Here is a 9,790-nt window from a genome sequence, read left to right on the forward strand (position 1 = left end):
TTTTTCTGTTGCTCTGTCAGATGCTTTCATAAGCTTCCAGTCTGAATACATCACATGTTATTGACTGTCTTGTATGTTAGAGGCTGAAGATGTCATAGAACCTGAAGTAATGTAGACCCTAGGTCCTAAGAAGGTCACATTATTGATTAAAGATTGAGGCTCACCAAAGTTCTGTGAATATCATACTACTGGGTTGCACACATGCCAACACACAAATGTGGGTTTGTTCTCTTCTGTTTTGTACCTAGAGCCCATAGTAGAACTTATGATTTTTTTTATTTATCTACTGATTAATATATATTTCTTGCACTGAGTACTAGAACTTGTATTCCCACATTTCAGTGCCATAATCTGAAGCAAGGACTGCAGGGATGGGTAAATAATTGTTAACTGATTGACCACTAAATTAACAAATCAGTGCACTGTATTTGGAATCGGGAGGTAGTGAATTAGGATTCCAGACTTTTAATTTACTATGTCTGTTACTCACAAGTAAATTTTCATTAAGGTTTATTTTCTCTATTGGTAAGATTGTTAGATAAGAATCTATGTACTAAGCAGGGTTACTTTGTTTATAAATTACAAAGGGTACACACAAGCGGTCATAATACAAAAGTTCAATTTATTATCGTGTAGTCTGTGAAGTAAATGGATGCTGCAAATATTTTCCAGACATACTGCTCTATCTATCTCTTGATATAAATGACCTCCTCATTTTAGAACATTTTATTCTTTTGTTAAAAGAAAATAATATCTACATTTAGATAGTAGAAGTACCCACAGCTCTAGGCTTATGTTCTTCCAATTTGGCAAGCTTAAACTTAACACTTCTTTTCATATGTAAGCAAATTGCAAGAACTTGCTACTCATTTGATAATACTGGAATCGTTTGCATAGACACAGTCCGATATGGTGGCTCACACCTGTTACAGCCTCAACACTTGAAGGGCTGAGGTGGGAGAATGCACTGTTTCTGGAAAAAAATAACAAGAAAAAGACTCCGTTGTCCATAGTGATATAGCATTCAATCATATGTTATATCCACAACTGGTTGAGTCTGCAGCTATGACACACTGAATATAAAGAAATAGCCATTTAAAACTGTGGTGAGCACCAAATGAAGAATTAGTAAGACATTTCATCGTGGCAGAAGTGCTGTGATACAGAGGTAGCTGCAGTCGTCTCTGTAGAACTACAGAAACCCCAAACTATTTGTGCTGATGGTAGCAATAAGCATGGGTTATAGTGCTCACTATTTAATCAGAAGAGTAACAGGTTTCATCTTACACTTAGATAGAATATTTTGTTGAACCAATGAAAGATATTGTGACTAAATGATAATATCCTGAGGCTCTTAGGTTTCTAGAGATTTCTAGCCGAGTTCAATGGATGAGGCTATGTTCACTTCCATTGGGAGAAAAAACTAAAATTTCACATTGCATATGGAGTCAGCTGCTGTTTCATTGCTTTCCATATTACTCTGTATTTTATTCTTCACCAGGAGACTCGCGGGAGTGAGAAAATCTGAGGAACCAAGATCCTTGAAAAAAATGACTACAAGTGATTGTGGATATCAAACACTTGTATTTCTTTAATTAGAAGAAGTATAGATAAATCAGATCTCTTAAAGGAATCATCTAATTAAAAAGTGTTTACAAAATATGCATGCATTTTAGTTCTTTTAAATATTTCCTATTAACCGTACCCACTAAATTCCAAAAGAAACGCCATCATGAATTTCACAAGTAAATGGAAGGAGGTTTAAAAAAATCCCAAGTGAAGTATCTCAGAACTGGTAATAAAAATATGCTATTTATTTGCTTATCTGTAAATATTAGCTATTAAGTCAATCATAATCAAGCTATAATCTGTAGGAAGACAGAGGTTAAATATAGACTAAGGGACTAGGAGTATAGATATATAGCATTAGAAAAGGTAGATAGGAGAAGTGGATGAACAGGAGAACTTGATCAGGAAGACCAAATAGAGCAGAAGAAGTGAAGGAAGTATGAGGGAAGGAATACAGGGAGAAACATTCAATAATAAGGTCCATTTGAGGGATAGTATAAAAACCTAACACAGTAGAAACATCCTAAAATATATAAATATATGGAAGTGATCTAAATGAAATCGCCAAATAATGAGGGAGACAAATTTCCATCTGGTCTCTCTTATCAACAAATGAAGTTTCCAGTACCAAGATAGAGTTACATCTAATTGAATTGTTGGCCAAAACGGTCCCATGATAATTCCCAAACAACCCAAACTGTTGCCAAGACTATAAGTTACTCTCCATGAACTGACAGTAAGTTCTCATTGTTTAAGATAACACCTACACAAGTCATTAACATGTAACAGTTGACCTGGTGCCTGCATGAATCTTTCACTCCTACATTTTAGTGTATTTGTTACCAGAAGATCCTCTGCACAGTGCCAAAGGAGAAACATCAACACCAGTCCACCCACAAATTACTAGAACTGCAATGGTATTCTGCATGCGAGAAAGGCTAGGGCAATGGTGGTACAATGCTTGAGGTAGTAATATCTGATGTGACTTCAAACCCACTGCACAAGATTGAACCCATACCTGAGAGTGTTTGTGTAACCAAGAAACTGAGACTAGATAGTCCAGAATCTAGGGTAAAACCACATACTACTACTCTGAAGATCAAAAGAAAACCAAACCACAGTGATAAAATGATTGTTAATGACATTCTTCTGTACTGTTAGATCAATGCCTTGCTCAGCCATTATAAGATAAATTTCCTTCTGCAGCATCTGGTCCAGGGTTCTATTTTAAGCTCCTTTACTTCATGTAATTTGCTTATTTCCTGTTGTATACATCAAATATTTTGAGTCCAAAATAGCCTGGGTCTTCAGCTTTCTCCCCTTAGCTCTAGACATTTCCTGCCACAGGACCATCTGGTACCATGACAAGAGCCTGTATCACTTGTTGAATAGAAGGAAATCCATCTGACGTCATCCCTGGGACCGTCTGCGCTTAAGCTAGGGATTCTCCAGATGTGTCATCACTGAGCCCACAATTAGCTGCAAAGCATAAATGCGAATGTTGTCTACTATCAGTATTTTTAATTTTTTTATTTAAAAGTTATCAATCATTTCAAAATGTGAGGAGCACATGCATGTAACAAAATGTGTATGGAAGTCTATGTTGATTTGATTGAGAATAGCCTCTATAGGCTCATATCTTTGAATATTTTATCTCAAATTGAAGGGAACCATTTGGGAAGGATTAGGAGATGTGGCCTTGTTTGAAGAGGTGTCCCTCAGTGCTGACCTTGAGCTTTCAAAAGGCTAGTGCCACACCCAATGTGCTACCACTGTCTCTTGTTTGTGAATCAAGATGTGAGCCCTCAGCTGCTTGTTGCTATGTTGGGAGGATAGAATTTAGTTTTGGAAGAGATTGCATCTACTCTATGGCTCTATTCAGCATTGCTAGGTTTATATTAACCTGCAATAGTGAGAACTTGGTGAGACTACCCCCAACATTCTATCCCATGCCTATATTAATGCAGTTACTGGTTTCAACTTGAAAATTGCTTGTGATCTAGAGTCTACATTCTCTCACATCATTCATGGTGTTCCTGTCATTGAAAGAATCATGAGCAATAAACCTCTCTACCTCCGCAGCAGATCTGAAACTCTAAAATGGAAAGGAAAGTACTGAAAAACCTTGAAATTAGATCACACACTTCTGAGTCTATCTTCTGTCTTCTCATATCTATATGTTGGCTATAGATTAACTTTGGGAACAGGAATTTTGTTAATTAAAACTAAAAAATATTTTATATTTTTAATTACTACTTCTTATTTTCTCATTAACTGCCTTCTTATATCTTTTTTGGACTGTGTTAAGCTCTTTCTAATATATGTGTCTGAATATTAAACCCTAGCACCAATACCTCTCTAATACTGTATAACCAACAAGACAGAGGGATATTTCTATCAACACTTGATCTTAGCCCCTCCCTTGGTGGAGACTCTTTGGAGATGTGCAGTAGCTACTCAAATAATTATAAGCTGAAGGCATTTGCATTTCAACAGACATCTAAGAATACAGGGTAACATCTTCTGAGGACTGAATGAATCTGCTGTGTCTCTCTCTTTCTCTCTCTAAAGTGGTTATGTTCCCATCACGGAGTCCAGAGCAGAACTCACATTGCACACCTGAGTGTTGTTTCTGTTTTTGTTTATTTGCAGGGGCAAAGCATTGAGACATTGTGACCTCTACAGCATTGTAGACCTCTAACCATCCCCAGTTCTCATTGGCTCCCTTCAGCCCTGGGTTCTCTTCCTAGCGACAGCTCTTTGTTCTTCCCCTGTTAGTCTTTTCTTCCCTCTCCCTCCTTAGAGAGTTAGGCCAATAGCTTCCACTATTTAATAGCTCCTTCTTTTCTATTTACATAGGGTCTGAACAAATCTTTTTATTACTCTAACTTCCATGTCAGCTTACTGCAAAGACACTGACTTTGTGGAGCTAGATGGAGCTACAACTTTGATCCTCCCTGTCACTTCCTTCCCCTGCCTTTAGTCTAATGTCTGAACTTTGTCCTCGGCTCTTTCTCTAGTCCTCCTCTTTCACTGTGACATTCCCACCAGCGTCACAATCATCAGGTGACCTTGTAAACTAGTCTCAGGCTTCCTACGTGTGTGTCGAAAAATCTCCTCCACTTATCAGTCAAGAAAGTCGCTTCTTGCTCAGCATCCTACTCTGAACATAGTCATAGCATTGAGACTTTCATTACTGCCTTTCCTCAATACACAGTTGCTTATCTCTTCCCCTGAAATATTAATACTATCAATGTAAATTCCTCAATGCCTTGTAATTCTCTCTTTCTGGTGACATAAAGATTATTAGTCTAATCTTCACGTCTCATAACTCTTCGAGGTATGAAAAATGAAACATTTAAAAAATCCTGGTACATATCGGGAGGTATAATGAGATGGTGGGATAATGAGATAGGCAAAATCTTTGCTTTTCATAAAATAAACAGGCTATGGTTTACTCATCTTCATGTTTTCTCAGTCAGAGGAGGTGCCAAAGTATATTTATTAAACAGACAGTGGATATACTTTTTTCTACATAAACAAATATGGGATGAACTATAAAGAAAGTTCAGTCATATATATAGTTATTTTATTTGAAATACTAAATATTTTGCCAAAATACTAAATATATTTGAAATGGTACTGCGATACCATTTCAAAATTAGAGTATTAATAAAGGAGAAACAGTCACTCTCTGAAGAACCCTGATGAGCTCTTAGATATGAAATCGGACAGGCAGACTTGCCTCGGGATATCTTATCCATCTTAGATGGAACTCTGCAGAGGTGTGTTCACAGAATTCTACAGACTCTATCACAGCTTTGTCCAGACTTGCCCTGAGCAGCTTCGATAATAGAAAACCCCTCACTTCCCATCACAACTTGTTCCATTAACAACTCTGCATTTTTTTGGCCAACCAAATGAAAAAAGTATATATGTGTATATAGACTTTCAGAAAGTTACTACTTCACTGTGATTGACGCAATTAAAACGAATCTTAAAAGACAGAGGTGATTTCTAGAATATTGAATCACAGAAAGGAAGGTATTTCTATTTCCAGTAGGAAATAAGGCTGCAGAATACTTTGAACTCTAGCTCTCCACACAATTTGTTTAGAAAGCCCTGAAGTCCAGGCTAGGACACAGCTCTCCGGACAGGTCAGTCTGGTTAGTGAAGAAACCACAGCCAAACATCTATTTTCAGCTAGCACATCCCCTCCAAGAGTTAAGTTTGATTTTAGTGGGATGTCTGTCGTCTTACCTTTTGTTGTCTTCACGTTAAATTCAGGTTTTGGGACCCTTTGGAGTCCTGGCCTCCAACTGCTCTTCCCTGCTAGAGAGCTTTACTTTCCTTCTGATTTGAGTTACTAAAGGCTGTGTCAGAGTTGTTTACCAGCTCTGCTTCATGAGCACATGTTGCCTTGGCCATGAAGATCAGAGGATAAGGTTTTCACCTGTTGGGCCACTTGATTATTGGGTATATAAACCTCCGTGGTGCTATTGAATAAAGGGCTTCTTACCAGTGACTAGAGGTTGGTCCATGTCTCTGTCTGTGTGTTTCTGTGTGTTTCAACATCCAGCCTCTTGCCCGAAGCTCACAAACTGTATGGTAGCGCATAGAGCGCAAACAGGCATTGTGCATTGCATTCAGGTACATAAAAGAGGCTAGAGAGATGAACCTTTGGCGAACTCCTTTGCAGAGTTCCTGGGTTCTGTTTCTAGTACCAGCATGACAGCTTATAGCTCTCTGCATTTCCAGTTCTATAATATCCAATGGCATCCTATGGCCCCTGTGGGTACCAGGTACACATACCAGGTATGCAGCATCACATGCATGCATATCGGTAGACACTCGTTCATATAAAAACACTAAACAAAATCTTAAATAAAACTAAATCTGTATGTGTCATATGTACATGTGTATATACATACATATATGTGTCATGTGTGTTTAGTGTGTGTTTCTTTGCTTACATACATTATATATATGTGTGTCATGTATGCTTAGTGTGTGTGTTTCTTTGCTTACATACATTATTTTACTCTTGTGTTATGGCAGGATAAACATGTTCAGTTCATATTTGCAATATGTTCTCTGTGCCTGCTTACTCTCCTCTAGCCTGACCAGAGCAAGCATACTGAGAAGCACGCTGTGTCTTTCTGGCACTACAGGCACATGGATCACTAAAGGAAATCTCCCTAACACCCCGGGAGTAAATGCCCTTTTTCTGGCATCTTTATGGGAATCTTGTGATAGGCTGTCTTGGAGGGTTTAGAAAGATGTCTACAAAAATCAGAGAATGGAAGAAAATTCAAGAGCATATAATTTCAGGACTCTGTAAGTATCCAAAAACTATAAGTGAGAGATGTTGTCAAGGCAAGGCAAGAGAGTAACCCCCAACTCCCCCCTCCACCTTGATGTAGGATATGCTTCTTATGCTTGAACATTTGTTGCTTTTATTGGTTGATAAATAAAGCTGCTTTGGCCTATGGCAGGACAGAATATTGCTAGTATGGAAAAACCAAACTAAATACAGAGAGAAGGAAGGCAGAGTTGAGGGAGACACCAGCTGCTGCTAGAGAAGGAAGATGCAACCTACATGGTGATACATAGATTAATAGAAATGGGTTAATTTTAAGATGTAAAAGCTACTTAGCAATAAGCCTGAGCCATCGGCCAAATATTTTGTATTTAATATTAAGCCTCGAACTGGATATTCAGGAACTGATGGGTAGGAGAGAAATTTCTAGTTACACCCCCTCTGTACCCCAGTTCCTAGGTGAAAAGTTCTGCGGAGATGTCAAGTGACACTCTTTAGAAGCAGTCTCAACCTGTGAGTCATGACCCCTTTGGGGGTTGAAAGACACTTTCATGGGGGTCACATATCAGAAATCCTGCATATCATTTATTAACAGTATGAATCATAACAGTAGAAAATTACAGTTACAAAGAAGCAATGAAATAATCTTATGAGTGGGGGTCACCACATCATGAAGAATTGTGATGCAGGGTCACAGCATTAGGAAAGTTGAGAGTCCCTGCTCCATAGATTGATGACTGCAAATTGAATGGTGCCAAACATAGAGGTTTATGGTTTATTATCCTTTTATAATCTCAGAGAGACATTTTTCCTCATTCCGGTTAAGACTTAAAGTGCTTCAACAAGTGGGGCTTTCCTATAAAAAACTTCAGTTTTACTTGAGTTAAATCAGATAAAAAAATCAATGTTCTTAAATAAATATGTTTATACACATTTAAGGATAGTGAATTCTACATTAGGGTTTGTTAGATTATTTTTATTAGTTTGTATGCTGCAAAAAAGTATTTGCTATACAGTAGTTTGTAGAAAACGTATATGGAATTAAAGGGAAGCTTCTCTGATGAAGTGATTTGTTACTATGTCCATTTAGGAGAATCATAGTATAGGTTCACCCAGATCAAAAAGCCAATCAATCACAGGCTATTGAACAGTACTGGGCAAGAGTTCTCTCTTCTGGAGCATAGTTTAAATGGAATAAGAAAGCAGTTGACTCCTATAACATCCACTCCGCCATTAGTGGACATGTCGTGTTAGAACATATATTCATGTAAGTTGCAGGATGCACAGCTGCATAATACTGTTGAATACTTTTCTCCCACATAGAATAATCAATCTGATACTATAAACCCTTGTTCATAGCACTGATACTATGGGTTGGGACTAGACTGATTTCTGCATGCCCCATGACTTAAATATATGATGTCTTCAGCAACAGGGTCTCTTACCACCATATCTTAGAGGAAAAGCAAGAACATTCACAATCTCCTATAATATTGGTAGCAAAGCTATGAATCTTCATGGCTAACAACTTCAAAGGAGGTAACACTTACCTGATGATGCACTCTTTATTTGGTAGCCTAAGATGTCTAAACGTGTTTGTCACTCTGTTAGAGTGTAACTCCAGTTAAACTCTATTTATATATGTATTTATTTTAGGAGGCTTATATAATAGTTAGTTTTCATATGGCCCTTTAAAGGTCCATAATGTTATTCCTCCCCATATTCTCTCTGTTACTCCACCCTCCCATTCCCACCTCATTTAACACCTTCTGCTCCATATTCCGTTTCCACCTCCATAACACCTGTGCTCCATACTTCTTCTCTTGACATTCTCACTGTGGCCCTTTACTAGCCTGCTGACGTGGATGGACATTCCAGTTTAAACACACACAACCAGACACTCAAATTTAGCATCCATAGTCAGGAGGGATTGTATAGCAGTTGCCTTTCCGGGGCTGGGCAACCTCATTCAGAATGACTGCTTTTAGCACTTTCCATTTACCTGTGAAACCTGCAGTTTTTACAGCTGAACAATATTTCACTATGTATACGGAGTGTATACACATATACAACATAGCTCAGAGTGGAACAGCTATATCATGCCTCCTCCCTCCAAGGATCTGGGATTATTATAGAAGAGGGGCAAAAGGATTGCAAGAGTCAGAGATAGTAGATGTCTTCTGTCAAGCACTATTGGCTAGACATGAGAGCACCAAGCACACCTCAGCTCCCATTGGCTATGACTGCATACAGAAGACCTGTACAAGATCAAACCAACTGACACCTCACTCTGGACAGTGCAGGGGGGAGCCAGGGAGCCCCACGACCAGCTGAAAATCTATTGGCTGCTGAGGGAGGAAGAATCTGTTTTCTTTATAGAGTTTTTCAAATAAAGTGTTTCTGTATGGGCCATCAAAATTTTAGACTAAATATCTTTGAGTAACTCATGATATTCTATCAGTTTATTTATTTATGAGATGAAAATGTGATTGTAATCTTTTTAATAATACTACTTGGCATAGATAAGTGAGAGAAGAAATTATGAAATTGTTTATGTTAAGTTTTTTATGAGGGTTGTTGTTTTGTTTTTGTAATTCACAAAAAAATCCTCTAGTTCTTTCAATGGGGTTGTTTATTAAGTAATTGAAATATGTCAGATGTTTTAGTGAGACAGCTGGGAAGTAAATGCCAGAGTGATTTCCATGTAGAAGGCATAGTGTGCTTCCTGTCTCCCCAGGTGGGCTCACATGACTAGATGAAGTGGGATTATTACTTTTATTATCCTGACTATAAGTAATGAAAGAACATGCACAGCTTTGTTTAACGATCTTACTCAGAATCCCCAGCATTTAACAGAACCTTAAACTACAGGGCTCCTTACAAAGAACCAGCGGTCCTAGG

Source organism: Myodes glareolus, chromosome 24 (assembly GCF_982192425.1).
Source record: "Myodes glareolus chromosome 24, mMyoGla1.1, whole genome shotgun sequence".
NCBI lineage: Eukaryota > Metazoa > Chordata > Mammalia > Rodentia > Cricetidae > Myodes > Myodes glareolus.